The sequence below is a fragment of the Nothoprocta perdicaria genome, unplaced genomic scaffold, assembly GCF_003342845.1.
Source record: "Nothoprocta perdicaria isolate Ctin4 unplaced genomic scaffold, notPer1 scaffold_1, whole genome shotgun sequence".
Classification (NCBI taxonomy): domain Eukaryota; kingdom Metazoa; phylum Chordata; class Aves; order Tinamiformes; family Tinamidae; genus Nothoprocta; species Nothoprocta perdicaria.
Genome location: NW_020454093.1, coordinates 1,356,476 through 1,377,247, shown reverse-complemented (window position 1 = coordinate 1,377,247; position 20,772 = coordinate 1,356,476). Strand labels below are relative to the sequence as shown.

Genomic DNA, 20,772 nt, shown 5'->3' with positions numbered 1-20,772 from the left:
TTTGCAGAGCACTAGAGGGCAGGCTAACCTAGATAGTTCCCTACCAAAATGAAGAATAAGAGAAATGAAGTTCCCAATTCTATTCAGAAATGTAACTTAAAAGAAAACCTCACACTGCACCCTAAGTCTTTAACAGGAATTAGGCCACTTTAGCAGCAAATACTTCTTGTTTTCATTGGAGAGCTGTATTTCCAAGGCCAAGTGATATGTGGCTGTGGGGCGAAGCAGACTTGAATCATCCAGAGCTAGGTTTGTAGGTCCCTGCAGTGCTGAGGGAACAGTCTGCACCCGCAGGCCCTTGGGGATCCCACAGAGCTGTGCTCTTCCCAGGCCTACAGCTCAGGGTTATGCTCCTGGCTCCTTCCGAGGACACGCCAAGTGCCTGCACCTCTACCCGCACCTCTACCTGTGCGTCTGGTCCCACGCTGCGGCCAGCTGAGTGGTGCCTGCAGGGTGATATACAACTAAAACTCATCCTAGGAGTTAAATATATATATATGTATATGTATATTTTTTTGTGGCACTCCTCCACTGTGTGCTTGGATACATGGTGAGCGCCTCGGTATTCCATGCTAGCTAGCAACAACTGCAGATGCACTGTGTTTCGTGGTGGCTGCTGGACCAAGGCATTGGCTTCTGTGCCAGTAATGGCCTGGCTCTGCAAGCTTTTCTAACGTGGAGCAGTATTTGCTTCTGGGCTCTTCAGCCATTAGCCCAGAGCGAGATCAGGGATCAGCAAGACGGGCTGAAGAGCTCAGCCCTCAGCTACTCTACAAGAAAGAGCTGCTAGTATTTTAGCTCTGCAGAACCCAAAGGCACTAAGAGGTCCTGATGGCCTCCTCCATGCCTTGATTTGATTAATTTTCATTGCCATTTAATGATTCACAGGCTCAGAGCTGCTCAGGGTGAAGCAGACTGGCTCAGTGGCACAGAGCCACTGACGGAGATAAAATCCTGCTGTGAATAAATCAGCTCTGGAGCTGGACGCATGCAAGGTACAGAGTTTTAATAGATACGTGTATTTTGTTTTAGCACTCTTACATTTCTTTGTCCTGTATCATTTACCATCCAGATTAGCCTACTACTCTTAATTATATGAATGATATGAATTATATGAACTTTATTATATGAATGATATGAATTATATGAACTTTAAGCCTATTAATGTAATATTTCAAGTAAGCTGTGTAAAAACAACTGCATCAGCTGTCTAGAAGGTGTCTTAGGTTGTTTTGTCCGTTTCTTGGTCTAGGGAGATTCTTTTTTATAGTGTGTTTTTCACCACTTCATACAGTATGAAAATGTCTTTTATTGAAAAATCTTTTTCAGGATACTTGATGCCAAGTTTATCCCTGGTATAACTCCAGTGTATTTCAATCAGTCTGATCTCTGGTCAGTGTAAATCCCTATAGAAGTACTCTGTAATATGATTATTACTGATTTCAAGGTATTTTTCCTGATTCTTTACAATATTCTTCACAACATATCCAAGTGCTACTCAGCATAACTAGGCTATAAAGTCCTCTTTCACTCTTCCAGTACCAAGTTGGGATAGTTTACCTGAAGGGCAAACAAAATTAATGAACAAGTATAAAGCTATTAAGAGCACATGTTTGGGAAAGTACCTTGGCCTATATTGCTTTCTCTGACACAGCAGTCATGGATTGAAGGAGATGAAAGGAATTATTAGTCCCTGCCTGTATGGCAGTCCTTAAGATTTTTCTTTCTGAGTTGAACAAATCCAGAGTTCCTAGGGTAAACAGAAATTTGGCTGACCACCAGCCAAATAAAACCTCCCCAAACACGTCGGGGTTGCGTCCTGCCTGAGCCAGCAGGCTGGAGGGAGCTGCGTGGAGCAGTGTGCTGTGAGCTGACCTTGTGCCACTGCGGCGGATGGCGCTTGCTATTGATTGCAGCAGAGCTGGGTCACACCAGCGCTGACTCCCTGCGTGTTGCAGCGTGGGTTTATAATGGAACACCCTGTGCTAATGAGAACCCGAGCCAGGCTCTGTCTCACCTTCATTTAGTCCAAAGTGAAGAGGTTGAAGTTTGATGGGGAATTTCTGTGCTCTCAGGAGTCCCAGAGCTGCTTCAGGGCTGTCCATGGCTGCTTATTACTCGGTTACCATGTTATTTTACATTGTCTGTGAGTGCCTCCTGAGAGATAGCCAGGCCACTGGAAGCGGCTTTCCTTGGTTTTAATAAGAGATGGAGAGAGGTGGAGTGTCAGCCAGTTCCCTTTCTCCACCTAAGGACATATTAAAGTTCCATTTCTTTGTCCTCCACAGAAATTTGATTATAGAATCGAGAAGGTAAAAGAACATACAGCATAGAAAGCATATGGTCAAGTCCACTAGAGGATTTGGTAATATTCTCTCTGCTTTTGAATCTGTCTTGAAACACGCGAAAGCAATATCACTGCTTCACTTGTGAGTTAGGTCTGCCCAGACCTCACTGTGCTGCACAGCTCCAGTGTGGATTGAAAAGCTGAACATGACCAGAATACACGTATTTTCTGTATTACAGACCTCCAGGGAATATTAGAAAGGAGAGTCTTTTGTCAGCTAGCTGCCCTATGGCTCTTATGTTATAACTTGTGGTAGTGTCCTGAAATTTTGTACAAACACAGTTGATCTGTATTATTTCCTTTGTGTATGGAACAGTATGTACCTTTTTTTTTTTTTTTTTTTTCTTCCCCCTTCTTTCTTCTGTCAAAGAGATACAGCTTCTACTGCCAGTGTACGTGATGGCAAGACAGGAGGTTGGAGCTACAGGCAGAGCATCTGGAGCATTCCTGTTGCCCAGACTGGGATTGAGAAGTACTTAGCTTAGGCATCTGAGGGCCACAGCAGTGGGAAGACCTGAGAATTTTATCCTAAGCAGAGCTTTAATCTGCTACCTTATGTTTTAGCCCACCTCAAAACCAACAGATCGTCTAAGCTGCTTCTCTGAACAGAAAGGCCAAGGCTGTTAGAGTTGGAGTTTTTACCCCATTGCTGGAGTCTGGCTACAGCTTGTGTATTGGTTAATATATGGTGATGTTTTGTTATGTTTTTTAAGCCATTCTGAAATTCATCTACATAACCCGACATGCAAATTTAAAGGGAGCATGTCTGCTAAAAGCCTAATTTCAACAGAACATTTAGGCATGTGCTTAACTTGACATCTTTAATGAGATTTAACCACATATTTGTGCTGCTGAATTGAGACCAAAATTACATTCATTACAGCTCTGATTTCATGAAGCAGTAGGGAGGTTGTGACCCCTGTTTTACATTGAATGAGCACAGAATTTTGTGATTATTTATTGCATGCAGCATTACACCTATGGCTAGGCAAAACTCCTGACATAGCCTAAAGCTACAAAAATAAAGGGCATTGTTTTGGGACAATGACAATTTTATTTCTTTTTTTCTTGTATAGTGTGATCTTTTTTAAAAGATTACCAGCACAAAATAGGACTGGGAGTACGCATTTGATAAAAGTGGGTTTACAGAGAAGGGTGGTATGGCACTAGCTTCTGTTGCTTGATCCCCTGCCTCAACCCAAGGAGCCCGAGTGCTCCCGGGCAGCCCTGCACCCCGACACAATAGATGCCTGCCCAAGTACAGGATCCAAAGCACAGGTAAGGCTCAGCCTTCCTATTCCCCTCTACCCTATGTCTGTCCCTGGCATTTTGAAGAGAAAGTTGATTTCGACCAATGTTTATGTCCTTTGAAAGCTCTGGCAGCAATGTAGCTATAAGAATGTTCTATAAAAGTTCTATGGATTTTATCTGACACATTTGACAGAGCAATCAGTGTGTCTTGAAATTCATTTTCTGAATTGTTCCCTTTACAGTTAATAAGTTTCCTGATCTGAATACAGTTATTGTCAGTGAAGAAACATCTCTCATCCAAGCAATTTTTAAAATGTGCACAAATTGTGTTTTACATAGGGAATTATTTTTGCTATCTGGACTCTTATTTCTCCATTTTGAAGTCAAAACTGTTATTCTTGAAGTCATAAATTAGAAGCTTTTTAATTCTATTACTTTTAGTTAAAAATATTTAAATATATTTTTTTCAATAGTGTGTGTGTGTATATATATATATGTAAAAATAGTTTATTTCCATTTTATTTGCTCTGTTTCATGAACCTTCCACACAGATAATCTAGAGATAATGGTTTTGGTATTGAATACATGTGATCATTAGAACAAGTACACATTATATAAGTAATGATTTGAAGTATATTGGGTATATAGAATATAATCTTAAATAAATTTGTAAAATGTTATTTGTATCTATAAGGACAATTTCCTTTAGGAAACACAATCTTTCAGGACAGGAGTCAATTCAGAGCTAAAACTGAGCAGGTGACTTCATATTCCCCCATACTGCTGAAATGCTGAGTGATTCAGGAGCAAATCTGGGAACCGGTGGCCTTGACACTAGGAAAAGTTACTCACACCCGGTAAAAGGCACAGAAGGATGAACCCTGCAATAAGGTCTAGTCCCAACAGGGACTTCAGTGTAGAAAATGAGTGACTGGTGATAACAAAAGTGTGTTTCTTGTGTTATGATCGATTTTTCTCTGTTTTTGTTGTGAATACATGGAAGCTGGTCAGCCAGTGAGTAAATCCATCGCGGTTTGCCATAAAAGACCAAACCTGTGGGAAATGAGTTAAACCGCAGTCCAGTTAAACCGCAGGGGCTGCCTGGGGACAGGGCTGTGCTTGGAGAGGGCAGGCTGCAAGGCACCACTTCAGACAGCTAAAGGCCTCAGAGCAGGGATTTGATTAACCAGAGCTGCAAGCTAAATGGTACTTTGCCAGCTATGATTTGAGCACTATGAAGTTTCAAGCATATAATGAGCAAGGCACTTTACATGCTTTTTATTTACATTATGACAGTGCCCAAAAGTGTCAAGAATACAGTAATTTTGAGGGCAATTTAATCTTAATCTCCATGTGCCTCAGTTTCATTGTTAGTAAGAGGTGAGTGATATTAAGACATTGCTGGAGTGTTGTAAATAGTAGAAAAGGATTTAAAAATATTTTTTCAGTAAAATTGCATTTACAAATGTCTCCTGAAGGGAAAAGCTGTTATTATGTTATAGTAGTTTTTAAGCAAAGAATCAGAATTATGTTTCATTTTTATGTTTCAGGTCAATTTTTCAATTTTAGCTGTGCAAGAAATGTCAGTGATTTTCTTTTTATACTATTTTGTAACAGAAATAATGGAAATATCAAAATTTCATGAGGGAATGGCAAATGCCAACCTTCTTCTGTCCTCTTTCTCTCCTCAGCTCCTGCTGGGGAGCAGCATGTTCCCGAGGTTCTGCTCCTTAATGAGCTGATATCCTTCGATGGAAAAGTGCCCAATTATCACTGTTATGTAAATTGTACCATATTTTAATTCATTATTTTACTGTGTTCTAGAAAAGGGCTTCAAAATGCCTCTGTTTATATATATATATATGTAATATATATATAAAAATATCTAAATATAAAATATATATATATATAGAGAGAGAGAGAGTATTTACCAGGAAGTTTCTTAGAAGAAATGCTGTTTAAATTCTTTTTTTTTTCATGCTTTACTGTTTTCAAAGGGTTTCAAATTTTTATTTCAAGCACTTAGGTTTTGAACACAGGACTCCAGCCACTCCTGGTAAAATGCACTGGTTCAGATTAAGTTACTGTCTGTAGGCCTCAGAGGCAGGAGCACCGCTGTGCTGGGAACTGCAAAACCACTCCGAGCTCCACACGGGCCCCTTAGAGCCAGCGGCAGAAATCCCGTTCACTGCCATGGGGACGGGAGTCGGGTTTTGCCCACAGGAAAGAGCCAGGCTGAGTCTAGAAGCTTTAGGCCTCGCTGCCCTCGAGCCTTGGCGAGGGAGGCGGGAACTCTCTCCAGTCACTGCTGTGCCCAATGGCGGCTCCGGGAGGCTCCTATCGATAGGCCTTGAACACAAACAAACAAACAAACACAAAACAAGGATGCAGCTCAGGCAACAGGAGTTCCTTTGTCTCTCGTTCTGGAAGTTGCCAGAGGCCCTTCCATCTCCAATTGAAAATCTGTGAAATGCCAGTGCGGTTATTGTCTCCCCATTGTGTTTCTAGGCAGAGGCAAGGGCTGGTATGTGTCAGTATCGGCAGCTCACAGTTGGACAGAGAGATGCAGACTTCATTTAGGGCTGAGTACAATTCTTCCGGGAGTTTATTATTATTATTATTGCATTATATTTATTTTTCATAGAATCAAAACTGGGACTTCCTTCTTTCGGTTCTGATTTTGGAAATATCTTCACCACAGCAGTCTTCCAAGATCATAATCTCTATAGTTTTCTTGGACTCTCAGGTTTTCAGCATGTCTCATTTTTAAGCTTGGATAATTCTGCTGAGTCAGAAAAATAAGGGGTGGACTGTTTTTGCTTCACCTTCACATCTTTCTTACATGAGGCATATAGGGCTTCTAGAAGATGAGGGAGAGGTTGAAGGCAGTTGAAGTCTTGGCCAAAGTAACACAATGCCTTTTTTTTTTTCTTCTTTTTTTTTTTCTTTTTTTTTCTTTTCTTTTTTTTTTTTCTTATTCATTTTTTTTTTTTTTTTTTTTTTTTGCTTCTCCTGAACCAATTCACTTCAGGGGAAGCAGAACAACTCTAGTGCTTAAATGGCTATGCAATGACTATTCATCAGAAAAAAATAGTCTGGATCTGAAATATACAGAAAGCAAACTTTTATTTACAGAAATGAATTTAAATCTGCAGCAGATTTGCAGGGGGAGGTAATATTAAAAGTTGCTGTCAGGAAAAAAATCAAGATTTCAAGTTAACTGGCTATATTAGTTATCTTAAGAAATGCTATTGCTCTTCCTTGGAAAGCCTGTCTTGTTTATAACCTTAGAGCATCACACTCACTAGTTAAAATGCCTGTACTGACCGTCTCTCTGTCCGTGTATACTCTTCCTCATGAATTTCTGAAATGAGCACTGGGGAGAACTAGTAAGCTCATTGTATGGTGTGTAAAATGGTTTGATGCATGTTTTAAGAGTAGACTGTAAAAAGGTAAGGCTGTAATTTATCTAATCTACTTCCCTTTGCAGGAGGCCAAAAGACATCCTTGGGCTTTTTGACTGATACATTTTGCCTGATTTATGCTGTATCATATTTCCAAGTTGAGGTTTGTAAAGCTTTAAAAGAACGGATTACTGAAAGTTTTAAAACTGTTTTTTATCACCTCTTATTCTGTCACCAGATTTCACATTTCATTAGGCTTCTTCCCATTTCAGTTCCATCATTGTTCTCAGAGTTCAAGGGAAGAGAGCCAGAGAAGACTGACGAACATAAAAGGAAAATATGAACAAAATAAGCATCTTCAGCCAAGTGTTGGTGGGAGGTGCTATGCATAATAGGGCAATCCCATGCTCCTGCAATAAAAGAATCACATGATGGAGGATAAAGAAGAGTCACAAATAATGGTGGGAAAGTCTTCTATAAAGAGCTTCAAGAACAAATATAATTACCAAATGCATTATTAACTGGGGAGAAAAACACTGACCAGCCTTTCATATGATTTAGAATGTTTACCAATAGTGCATCCCTAATTTGCCGAGCCAATAAAAGGCAAAGACTACAAAAAATGTGAGCAGAGACAGGGAGGAGACTGCGTGTTGGGCCTCAGAGGGCATTTCGGTAGCTCTGAGCAATGTTTATAATTCACTCGGGCATGATTTGCCCTTGTGCCAGGAGCAGCATCTGCTGTAGCTTTGCCAGCCTGCGCTGCCTGCAGCAGATTTTGCCCGTCTCGGTTCTACCTGCGGTGTCTACCGTGCGTGTCCTTCTCGCTCCCAGCATCACAACTGGGAGGTCCTCACAAGATGAACATGCTGCTTTCTTACACAGTCCTGCCCTAGATGTCTCGTGCAAGGAGCAATGTCCCTGTGCATGCGCTGGAGCTTCGTGTTCCTGGGCACAAGAAGCCAAGGCGAGGCTGGAGCCCTTGCCTGGCGCAGAGGGCCTGGAGACCAGAGAGCAGCCGGAGCTGCCCAGCTAAACACGGCGCGATTGCATGGTGACCGCTCTGACACGTCATCAAAACCTATGCAGAGAGGAGAGAGGAGAAGAGTTTGCTATTGACTGAATACTAAACTGTCATAACTGCAACCTTTATAAAAATAATCTTTCTGTTACTGTTGAGGGTGTCTCTTAGAGATATAGAAGAAAAACTCTGTTCAGGCTAGTCTTCAGATGACACTGCCTTCAAACTTCTAAAAGGCCGGTGCCAAAAGCCCTCCGTAGGGATTTGGCCTGTAAAAGCTCCAGGACTAATTATGTGGGACCAAGGGGCGGTTTGCAGATCCCTGAAGTGTTCCATCATGTTAAGACCTGTGTTGATATGACAAGGGCTATGTTAGTTTTCACTAGCTGGAATCAATGTTTTTATTTGTGTCATAGTTGTCACAATGATATATGAATATCTCTGGAAGTCTAAAAATACTTACATAGCAGAAATGGAAGAATATTTCTCTTTTTTTTTTTTTTTTCTTTCTTTTCGAGTGTGATGGTCTAAAATTATTCTGGTCATAACTAGAGACAAGTTAGCAAAAAAAGGAAGTGGAGTCACAGGAGAGTTAAAAGCAAGCTAAAATGGCACCTGAGACAGAAAGAGAAGGAAGATCTCATTGAAGAAATGTATAGTAAATACTGCCTCTAGTCTAGTGACTAGAAATTTGAAAGCTTTGTAGTGTACAGTTCTCCAGCTTCTTTAAAAGCTTTTGAATTTAAATTCCTTTTAAGATGTTTTTAAAAAATTAAAGGTTCTTCTTGATTTAAATATGTAAATCTTATTTAATATAGAGCCTACTAGTTCCTCAAGCTAAATCATTCTTGGTTCTGTTGCACATCCCACAGCGGAAATGTGCTTATAGATAGCTAAGTTATCACTGTAAAATGATGAGTAGACCTAGGCACTGACCATGATGTCTCCAGGAACCCCTGTCTGCAAAAGTGACTTTTTCCTGTTTGCTAGGATTACCTTACATGTCAAAAGCCCCTTGTGGTTTCCCTGGAAAAGTCTGTAGAGATCCTATCCTCTAGTCTGAAAGTCCGAGCAGTCACTAGTATTTATCTCTGAGTCTCTTATTTAGTCTTAGTGTACAATCAGGCAAGAAGAGTGAAACACACAACTTCATAAGAACTGAGACACATTGGATATTTTAGCATTAAACTTTCAATTTTCCAGCTGTGCCAAGTCAAGAAACAAGCTAGGAAAAGAAACATTTGTATAATTAAGACTTTTTTCTATTTTTTTTTTTTGGGATTTTTCAGTTGACTTTATTCTTCATCTCTCTGTCTTGAGAAGTTGCTTTGTTTTTATTTTATTTCTTTTAAATGAGCTTTCTCACCAAACAGGTTTAAGTTCTCACCGTTCTGATTATTATTAGCAAAACAGTTCTGCTTTCAAATACTAGGCCAGAAGAAGAGTTTCTTGGTTGGAAAAGGGAAATGGGAATGCAGCACTAATATTTATTTTATTTCTGTTGATGCTGTATTTTGAGTGTTGTTACACAGCACTCAAAGTGAGTGGAATTGCTATAGGGAAAGGGCAGAGAACACACTAATAACAAAAATTCTTGGACACTGCAAAATGTCATAATTACTGAGGAGTAGTAGGCAGGGAGGCGTAATCCAGAATAAGGCATTTGGGAATATAAAAGTAAAGAAACTTCTAACATAAGATGAAATGACTCATAGAGATCTATGAAATTATCAATATAACTGTGATCCCTGAGATCCTAGATAGTCTCAGCAGTATATTTACATTGTTTTATTTACATTGTTTTTCTTTCCTGTCTGTTGTGCTAGGAAATTTTTGTCATTTTGCTTATTTCTCAAAGAAAATGCCAGTTTGCATTAGCTGACAGTTAGGATGTCTGGATCTTAAATATATGGCCTTATTTAAAATGACTGTGCAGGTGAAATCCAGGGAATAGTTCTGGGAACTGACTGTAGCTTCTTGTGGGAATAACGTTAGTCACAGGTCCATGCTGTGTTCATAGGGCTCAAAGGCTGTTATTTCTTTGTGAAGCCAGAAATACGGTTTTCTGCCTTGGAGAAAGGCAGGCACTGTGGCTGTGTTCATATTAGTAAACAAAATGAACCAGAGCTTGTTTTCTGCCCCCAAGGCTAAGAAGCAAGACGCGTCTAGGTCCATACACCTGCAGCTCCTCCACGCCCTGGCACAAGACTGGGCTTTTCTGCCCTGGCTCCCAGGAGTCGTCCCAAGCTGGCATTTCCTGCAAACCCTCCGGAGCTGTTGCCAATGGGAGAGGACTGATGGCCAGAGGCTAGTCAAGCTGCTGCATGTGTGGAGAGCTGAACCACACGGATAATGCTGGCTTCTTGCTCAGGCCTTTGCTCTGCCTTGGTGTATAGAGCACTGCAGAGGTGGTTTGGAGAGCAATGGCAGTGCCTTCAGGCCCCCTGAATAGGTATAGGTAGGCAGCAGGGTTGTGTCTTATGGGAAGATGTTTTATGCTTTGTTTCATGCATCAATTGGTGCTACATTACACTTAAGTAAGGTTTGAGATTCCGTTAGATGTGCAAGAGATCAAGACCCTTCTTTTCCAGAACAATAAGCATCATCTTGAAACCCTCAGCCAAAACATTTTCAAGCCCATTAAAAAGAAAAGGGTCTTTTTTACATACACAAAGTCTTAGGCAAGAGACTGGTGTTGGTAATTTTTTTTCTTTTGCTTTATATGTTTTCTACAGGGAACAGAATTCTGAAGCTTGCAACACAAACTGGAAAGACAGTTGCAGTTTTAGACAATGAACAACAGTGGAGAGGACTGTATTCACAGAACGAGTCAGGAGGGGCAGTTTTGCCACCAGAGAAGAATTCCTCTTCACCAGCTGTGATATCATTTAACAATGACAGCTCTCCAGTTTGTAAGTGCTGCATGTGTTTTCAATGCCTTATTTGCAACTGTGTTTTTGAGATAATGATTTGGAGTCACATCCTGCTTGCTTGAGCTGCCTTTAGATTTTGTTCCTTTGACAAGACAATTGCCAAGAGTAAGGTGAATAGGCTTTTGATCTCCAAGGAAAAATTCCTTCAGACCGTGGATCCATCCTTAACTTGTACAAATGAAGGATAAGCTTGTTCTGTGGGTGGCCTGAGCAGCCACCTCTTTCTTTGAAGTGCACCATGCTGGCCACAGTTGGTGACAAGGCATGAGATGAGGCAGCAGTTTCTGTGTTCATAAACCATCCCCAATGTCTTGCTCTGAAGGCATCACAGCTACCTTGTTTAATAACATTTTACACGAACTGTTTTGGGAAGGGATTAGAGATGTTCCCATGAACTTTCTTACCCCTGGCCCTCCCCATGAAATCTAAGTCTTAGAGCAGCTAGCATATGGCTGATGAAAAGCCACTAATGTATATTCCCATCTTGCACAACTGAGATGAAGCTGGGTATTTACATGGCTTGAGGAATGCTTGGTCTTTCTCAGGGCCAAGAAAAATAAAGTTGCCAACCGCCCCCCATAATGAAAAATGAAGTGCTGCTCCCAGCCACATGTAGCAAGCCTTGCTGCATTGCTTGTTCATTTGTTTTATTTATTTTCTTCTTAAAGTTAGAAAACTTGGTCCACGTTATTTTGTTTTCAGAGCCTTTGCCCCTAAAGAGACAAAGGACTTTTATAAAAACAATATATATGGGGACATCTGTGCATAATTTTTTAAAGACCATGGTACAGGAGAAAGCAGGTTAGTTTGGGACAGGCTGGAACTACATGCTGACAGCAGGAGATGCAAAGAGGCCTATTGTCTTTGTTAAAAATAAATAAATGAAAGCTGGAAAAAATTCTTTCATTAAATTGGAAACAGCATTATCCAAGGAGCTTGCAGTATTAATTAGATCACGTAGCACTCAAATACAACATTTGCCATGATGGCATTTCATCAAGGGCTCGGGCTAGAGATAGTAGCACATGCATAATCTGATCCTTACCCTGAGGACAGGAAGATGTGGGTATGTTTGAACAAAGGATTACCATTTATGAAAGTCTCAGACAGGGGGAGGTGGAGGGATCCCCCCTTGTCAGTGAAAGGGGAAATGGTTATCACTGCAAAACACTGCTTTGCCCTGGGCTTGGCTACGGAGGGGGAAGACTCCCTGCAAAACATACAGGGATCTGCAACAAGAGTGGTTCTAGGAGTCATGATGAGCTGTGTTTGCAGAAAGGTAGACACTTCTGTATAAGACAGTTGTTTGTTCAGTCTAGAAACGCCTTTCTGATACTGATAGTATGAATTGGTTCTTGAGTAGATATGAAAATCCCCAATGCAGAAAATTAAGAATAACCATAGATTTGAGAGATTCTGATTTTTGTATGACACACATTACCTTGTGGCAGGAAAAAAAAGTGCTGAAGCAGATAGCTTTGTAGACTCAAATTATAGGAAACAAGGGTTCTGAAGAAAATAAAAGCTTTTAAAAGGTTTACATTTGGAAATGGTAAAACATTTCACTGAATGCTTAATCCACCTCTATCTGTGCAGCCATGGTGACTCAGAAGTATTTTGGTGCAGATGTGTCTTGCTTTTGTGGACTGGACGCCAAAGCTTGGTGCGTGTCCTAAAATGTGTATCTCTGAATCTGTGCTAGTACACAATGGGAAGGTAATCTGTGTTTCGTAGGAAATAGAGACCTGCACGGCAGCTGAGCACGAGAGAAATGTTCAGATCCTGTGAAAACTGTTCACGTTGGTTTTGAAAAAAAGCAAACGTTATTGAGAGAACAACCCTGCCTCTGTAGAAAGTTCCTCAACAACTCCAGTATTTGGTTGTTGCACTGGGGTGAAGTTTTATTTAATTTCTGAAAAAGTCTGTCTTTTATGCAACTTGAGATTTGCTTGCTATGTAAAATTGTTAGAATCTTCCTAAAACACGGCCTGGATATTTCTTGAGTTGTCAAAGGGGGAAGAATGGACACAACACATAACTGACCACTATTTTGCTTTCCCAAAGGATACGGTGAATTTGCCGTCACATAAGTGCTTCTAGTGAAATTGATGGTTTCCCTAGCAGGGACACTCTCATCTAGCTACTACTTGTTGCAGTCAGTGCAGGAATTACTGAAGGTCAAAAGAAACACATTAAAGGAACTATAATGCTCTGTTCTGCCTGTGTGAAAATATATCTACCACGCTCATGAGCTTTTCCCTTTTACTCTGTGTTCCTCTCTATAGGAATCTTTCTCAGAAGAGACGTTCAGGAGAACTAAATTGTTCATTGTGAGTCTTAGGACTGCAATAGGCAGAGTGCTGTACCATTAACCTTTTTTTCACACATCCCCCTGTTTTCTACTGTATTTTGAAAGTTGCCTAATGAAATTACATGAGCCAAGAGCTGTGTGTAACAGCTGTATGAGGTGACTACCCACACGTGATGTCTTAGCTCCCTGTCACAGTGAATTCGCAGTACATGAGGCAGTTCTAGTGCTTTACCCAACCATATCTCTTTGGAACGTCTTGTATTTTCTCTTGACCTTCTCATAGGTTGCTTTTTGTTGAGTTTGTAATGCTCTGATTTGCGATCCATCTGATTTTTTTATTTTTTTAATTGCTGTTCCTTGGCTCTGTTTACATCACCTAGTTTCCAACATCTTACCTAATTAGACTGTGGCTGTGAGTCTGAATTGACTAAGCCTACCCTTATCCCGTGGGAAAGCTATTATAAGATATAACTTGTAATGTAGTTAGATGTTATATATTTGTCCTTATGGATATAGTTTCAAGAGATGTGCTGTCAACATCTTGACTTGATATTTAGCAAATGAGACGGGACCTGATTACTATGTTTAAGTACATGAAGGGAGAATGTAGGGAGGAAGGGGCCAAGCTCTTCTCAGTGGTGGCCAGTGGCAGGACAAGGGGCAAGGGGTACAAGTTGCAACACAGGCAGTTCCATCTCCATGTGAGGAGGAACTTCTTCACTGGGAGGGTGACAGAGCCCTGGAACAAGCTGCCCAGGGAGGTTGTGGAGTCTCCTTCTCTGGAGGTCTTCAAAACCCACCTGGATGCTCCCCTGTGCCCCGTGCATTGGGTGTCCCTACTGGAGCAGGGGGGTTGGACCACATCATCTCTAGAGGTCCCTTCCAACCTTAACCACTCTGTGATTCTGTGAAATGTATGCATCGTGTGTATCTAGATTCAAATGCATTCCTGCAAAAGTTAACAAATGTAGACCTAATTCATCAGCTCCTTGTCTGTGAAGTCTACTAAAGGTTATTATCCTGTGGCACAAAGATAATATTCTTCAGTAGATTTTAGAAGGTTTTTAATTGTAGCATTTTACTTAAATCTTCCATAATTTACTATAAAACAATTTCTGCATTATTATTAAATCAAATGAGGGTTAGAGATCATATAATTATGCTATTCTGTATGCCAGATTAACTCAGCTGTCAAGGATGTGCTTGCTTCTAGTAGAAGGTAAAATTTGTGGTACAATATGAGCATGTCAATGACATAATTGGAAAGCAAATTTCTAGAATATATTAAATAGATTGTGCTGCTGTAAAACATGAGGGATGGGAAGTGAAGGTAATGAGTTCCAACACAGAGCAGGCGAGCCCTGTGCCTTCTGCTTGGCACTAGGATTTGTGCGTGTGGAGCAGAGGAGTAAAGGGAACAGCAAGAACCTGACATTTGTGAATGACATTCAAATTGCCCTGTTATTTCCTCTTCTCAGGAATAAACAAGCTACTTTTCTCCGTACCCAAGTTGCCATGAAAATGAAAATTATGAGCAGAGGAAAATGATAGATGCTGTGTTTCTGAAACTCCAGTTTAGTAAAAGGAGAGATGAAGGGCAATAATGACTCCTGCAGTGAGAAATATGCATACCGTTTCTCATAGGCCGCTTGTTTAAAAAGTTACTGCCATGGTTAGTGCTAAGTTTTCATTTTCACTGTGCCCAGTTATTCGTGGTAACCGGATGGGCACTCACGGGTGACCGCAGACACGCACGGGAAGCTTGTCCTGGTACGTGCAGGAGCGGTGTGAGGGGCAGGAGGGGCACATGGGGTAGGAGGGGCACACGGGGCACCAAAGCGTGGCCACCTCACGCCTGCCTGCGGTGCCCAGCGCCATCACGGAGGCACCGGCCATGTTTCTGTGGAGAGTTTAATCAGTGCCTTTCTGCGTGGCCGTTGCTCCTACAAACTGGCATGTGAACATGGGGCAAGGTGAGGGGGCGGCGGTGGCTGCCAGCAGCCGAGCCGCAGGCCCAGGCACTGCGGGGCCTGCTCTGCCCGTGTCCTCGGCCCTCAGCAAGCCTGCCGTGCTAGGCCTCACGCAGCCGCCGCCTCAGCTCGCGGCCGCCATCTCAGCTCGCGGCCGAGGTCGGCGCAGAGGGAAGCGCCACGGCCTTCCTGCGGCTCCTCCACCCAGCAGTCGGCTGCCTCCGCCTCTTCGCCCAACGCGAGTCTTTCACAACAGCGTCTGGTTGAATGAAAAGAGATAAATCACCGCTTGGGTGACACAAGAACAATAAACGGATGTCACATTTGCTGTAATAGTTAAGGCCTTAATTGCATTCCCCCTCTTAAAAGTGAGGGGACGCGGTTAAGGGATAACGGCGTGTTTATCTTTCGTTTGTCAGCAATTAGCCCGAGAAGGTGCTTGTCCTGACACTTGTCTGATCGCGGGCCAGGGAGCAAGGGAAGGTCTTTTGTCACCGTGCCTTTTCTTACTGCTGTTAATCCGCTCTCTTTGATTGATTATTGCCCATATGGGCTGTTACCAACATGGGATTATGTACAGTACTGAGCGGGGAAAGCAGAGGAGATCTGGTTTATTTCTTGCTTGATTTAAAGATGAGAGTCAAGTTAGGGGAGAGGGAGGAGTGCAGGACGTGTTGCCTTGTGAAGGTCCAGCTGCAAGCAGAGCTGTTTGCTCCGTGATTAATACGTCGGAGCCTAGTGCATCCAGCACTCACCTCCCTGCTTCAGCCATATACAACCACAAGCAAAAGGGCCACCACAAAAAGGATTACATCAGTTTTCCCTAAATTTCTTAAGTGGTCCTATTAACATGACCGAGCAGGGACCTCACAGATTAGAGGTGCTTTTCAAAGGCAGGGAAAACTGTAGGGAGGCAGGTGATGTTTTGGAGATGAAGTATTTTGAGCTCTCTCATGCTGTTAAATCATAAAGGCATGGTACCAGCTTTTTATTTCTCCCCTTTCTAAATTTCAATCTGAAAGGCCCTTACTGATGCATATTGCACTGCATGTTTTCCACTTGTTTTAATGGTTGCCTGTCTGACATAGTTGAGAATATTTATGAGTGTTAGAACAGTGGCTCTTGCATTGCCTGACGATGAGGTCCAGGTGACATCAGTGCAAATACTGCCTGGACGGGTGGAAAATCCAACCCGCACGTCATGTTGTGGGCAACCTTTGTGAAACCAGGTGAGGTAGCCAAAAGCTTGAAGTGTTTTCATCCTTTCCAGAAGCCTCTGGATCCAGGATCCTCTGGAGAGAAGTTCATGATCCCTAAGATTCAGGTTAGCTGTTTTCAAGAAAATCAAGAGATTTTCTGATTAATGTTTAGGGGAAAATTTACGATAAACAAAGACATTAACAAAATGTAGAATCCTTCTTTTGTGGTTCTGTGTGGTCACATGATAGTGCTTAGTGAATTTGTTTGATATTATTTATTTCAGGTGAGAAAAAAGAAATGTATGACATTCTTTCAGAATTTATGCTATGTATTTACCTGATATTCCTAAAACAACCTGGGTTAAAGGGTTCAGTTTTAGAAATTAGGATTGGAAAATACTGAGAATCATCCTGTTGACATCATATATAGTGTTTGCAAAGATTTCAGCTTAGTATTTCATTTTAAAATTACTTGGTGGTGTTTTATGTTAACACATGTTGGACTCTAGCTCTCGATTGCTGCTCTGAGAACTCTGAGCATTAATTCCCATCTGGTGGGTCACAGGTGAGTGAGTGGCTGAGACATGTATGAACAGTGGTCATGGGAATGACTTAGCTGGCTTTTGAAAGTGGTGTGGACTGACTAGCTAATGAGATTTCCAAGTTTAGATACACCTTATATGGATAAAACAATGTTTTCTTTAGTAATATTTGTACTGATTGCAGCAAGAAATCCAGCAGAGGTTTGTAAGCCTACTTTTCCATTAAGATAGCTACATTTATATCAGGAATTTGATAGGATAGAAATGTGCCAAGCCTCAGAAAATGCTTCTACCTTAAATAATTCAGTAGCTGAATAAAACAGAGTTGCAAGTAATTTTCAAGTGAGTTAGAGGGGCGTTTTATGTCATGACAAACTCCTAAAATAAACTCCTAATTTTTTTTTTTTCCCCAACTTGATACCACATGCTCTAGGGCTCTAGGTCCTTAGTTTCCCTAAACTTCCTTCTCTTTTAAGACCTTTTTGTGTTCTCTTCTCCCTGGAACGATTGTAGAAGCAATTTGGAAGGTTACTTTAGAAGGCAGAAAAGTGAGTTGAGTACGTAGAGTTATGCATGAAGCTGCTACCTGCGCACATGGATTTGAGATGCACGATTACTGAATAAGAGGTAGCTTAAATAAGGGGATAAGCAGGCGTAATGGGATGGGAATAATGGGAAATAAGAGTTGGAGGATTACGGATGTGTGTCAAGAGGAAAAGCTTCCTGATGTGTAGGATTGATTGTAAATCATCATTCAGAGGAGGCATTGCCCAGAATGTTCAACTTGATGCGACAGAGAAACCAGTCAAGGAATGAGTGAATCCAACAGAGCTTTTCTATCTCCTTACAGGCACCAAGAAATAGTGCTAAAAGAAAAATGAGGGGCAAACATTTTTGGATGAAGTTACTGGAAGTTCCTCCGCAGTATGCTGCTCCTGCTTCCGCAGATATCAATATCTAGCTTCAAAAAGAGGATTTATATGCAGGCCGAGGGACTGACCTCCAGTGGAGGTATGAAATGGAAAGTTTGAGGTTCTGTCCCAGGAACCATGCAGTTGAGATCCCATCATTACCATGTAGACTTTCTCAAGGAGTGGGGGCACACAGATCTCCTCAGGGAATGTCTTGACCAAAAAGTGGCTCTCTCTTTGCATTCCTTCTGGCCCCAGGAATGCTGCATTCCTCACCATGCAGCAGCCCAGTTTCAGGGGTGGTGATGTGTGGGTGGGAGTGCTTGTCCCTTGAGATAGCAAACTGCCTGGGACAGGCTCAGGGCAGGACTGATATGGGAGTTTTCTGCTGAAATCTAGGTCCTTTTCCTCTGAGGCACTAATGCAATGAACACTGTTTGTTTTAGATCTGTGCCATCCAGAAAGCGACTCAGTCATCATAGGTGTTTTAAAAATAAAGAGAATCTCTTTCTGGCTGCATTAGATGCTTTTGCTTTATATAAAAGAAAACCATGAGATCTGTGGCTGCGTCAGCGTGTGAAAGGACTGAGTCGAGCTAGTATGAAGTTTCAGCTCAACCTATGCTAGGAAATAGGACTGCCAACATAGATCGCCTTGGATTATAGATGGAGGACGGAGTGAGTTTAGCTGATGCTAGGGCTAACTGGCAGTTGAGCATGACAGGCCTTTTTTTTTTTTTTTTTTTTTTGGTAGATTTAGACCAGCTAAATTTTGCTGGGGAACTCAGGAGCATTACCATGTCTCCCCAAAGTGGGCACAGGGAATAAGGAAGACGCCCCATGGAATAAGTCTTCAGAATGCCCACATTGTAAAAAAGCACAAAGTTTGGGGTTTCAGATAAAGTTTTATCCTGAAGTTTTATTGACTGTGGAAATGACCTGTAACTTCTGCTCGATGTTATTTCTCTAACCAGTAGGGTAGCAATGGTCACTACCACTGGTAGGTAGTGACCATTGGATCTACCTCAGCAGAGAAGTCCCCATGCACCCTGGAGCGAATCCAACAGGATTCAGCCTTGGGAGCAGCCATGCTAATACCTCCCTCCTTCATGGCCTTAAGAGAATGTATAAAAGCAAACTGAAAACAAAACAAAACAAAACTATTGTAAACAAATGCCTGAACCATCTCTTCCTTAGTATCTTAGGTTAAGCATTTTAATCATTGGCATTGCACTTCCTTACAAAGGCTGCTAAGATGTTTTTTCTCATGTTTGAAACAAATGGGAGTTGTGTAGCTACAACCACACACAATGCGTTGGAAAGCTGCATGCTTAAATCTTTTGAGCTGAATTACAATGGGTTTATTAGAACAAAGAATTAAAGGCACAACTAATGCCTGAACACTGGAGACTTCTATAGCTTCACCATGCCCAATTTTTCACTTCATCTGTGTACAGCATTCATAGGGCTAAGGATAAAGCACAAGTGTAAGTACAGTGTGCTGTAGTCTAGGCCTTGCCTTTCTGCTCTGTGGTATGTTTTCAGCCACTGAAAAGGTGAGAATAGGAACGGGGAACTGTCTTTAATTAGGCAAACAACAAACAAGCAAAACCTCTCAAACCCGGTATTTCTAGCAAGGGAGCTGAAGATGATGTCAGAGACAAAAATTGCTTTTCCTGTAGAACCCTCTAGAAAGAACTCAGTTCTCCCTAATTATTATTCATAAAAAAATCAAGGCGTCTGGTAGAAAATGTTCTGAAAAGTTTTAGGAGAAGCTTAACATTTTATTACAGTGAATGCTAGGAAAAAGTTACATAGTTAAAAAAAAAAAAAGGATACCTTTATTTCAGCCCGTTGTGTTTTTTTTCAGTGTGTATTTGAAGTGGAAAAAGGTGATGAAAACTGTTTTCAAAATTCTTTTGCCCCTTCCATTTAGAGCACTCAAAACCGGATTATATGCAGTCTTTTTATTCCAATCATTAATTTTTATATGGGCCACAAACCTGAGGTCTTCACTGCATGAGAACATGTAAGATTTATTTCTCTCTGGCCTGCAAGAAAGACAAAGTTTCTTTCTCCATCCTAAACAATCTCCAGAAGCAGCTGGGCAGAGGTGCTGGGGAGGAGAGGAAGGTGGCAATAGATGTTGCCCCTGGTGTTTGCACAAAGAAGAAAAAGTATGAATGAAAATCGACACCTCATTTCAAAAGACTCTGCTGGTCAAAGAGGTTTCTTGCCCCTTGGTGTTCTATATGTGCTCATCATCACCTCTCCATCAGAGGTCAGCAGTGAAACAGTGAAACTGCTCCTCAACCCTCAGGTCACTGGAGGAACCTGGACATCCCTCCCTCGATTATTGTTTTTGATAGGAGATGTCAAAGGTTTAATCAAAACCCTCTTTGGATAGAACAGGCCAGTTTATGGATTTCATTAGAGGCACAGAGCATGAGCCAGGCTTTTTGAAATTTACAGTTTTCTGACAAATCTAACTAAACAGAGAGCAGAGGCTGATAGAATTTAAAGGTCAGCAAGAATTTTTATGACCATCCTGAGCTGGATGAACAGTTAGAATGAAAAAAAAAGATGTTAAAATGTGAATCTAGAAACAAAGAGAAACAAGAAAGTCATAATAAAAGAAAAAAATACTAATACAATGTTTGACTCTAAGGCAATCATATTTTAATGGAAGGTGCATTGTTTGCCATGTCTTGTGATGTATGAGAAGAGGACACATTCAAACGGCTGGTGCCTTATGTGTCAACCAGCTTTCTCAAACACGTTTTCTGATCTGTGCTATGGCAATCTGCAATATATTGTATCTATTGTCTCAGACCATCCTGATGAGGGATGAGAAAAGGTGAATGTACCACAAACCAGAAGCGAG

At 41.5% G+C, this 20,772-nt stretch overlaps 1 long non-coding RNA gene across 4 annotated transcripts in view; it reads left to right on the top strand.

Annotated features, from left to right (window-relative positions):
• Positions 1 to 20,772, top strand: part of LOC112944827 — a 104,949-nt gene that overhangs the window by 72,681 nt on the left and 11,496 nt on the right. Inside the window, exons 1-3 of one of the 4 annotated variants that reach the window (XR_003248850.1) lie at positions 7,105 to 7,165; positions 10,759 to 10,935; positions 17,829 to 18,324. This is a non-coding gene — a long non-coding RNA (uncharacterized LOC112944827). Of the gene's footprint in view, positions 1 to 7,104; positions 7,166 to 10,758; positions 10,936 to 16,507; positions 16,530 to 17,828; positions 18,325 to 20,772 lie in introns of those variants that run through there. The other 3 variants (XR_003248851.1, XR_003248852.1, XR_003248853.1) reach the window with 3 other exon arrangements.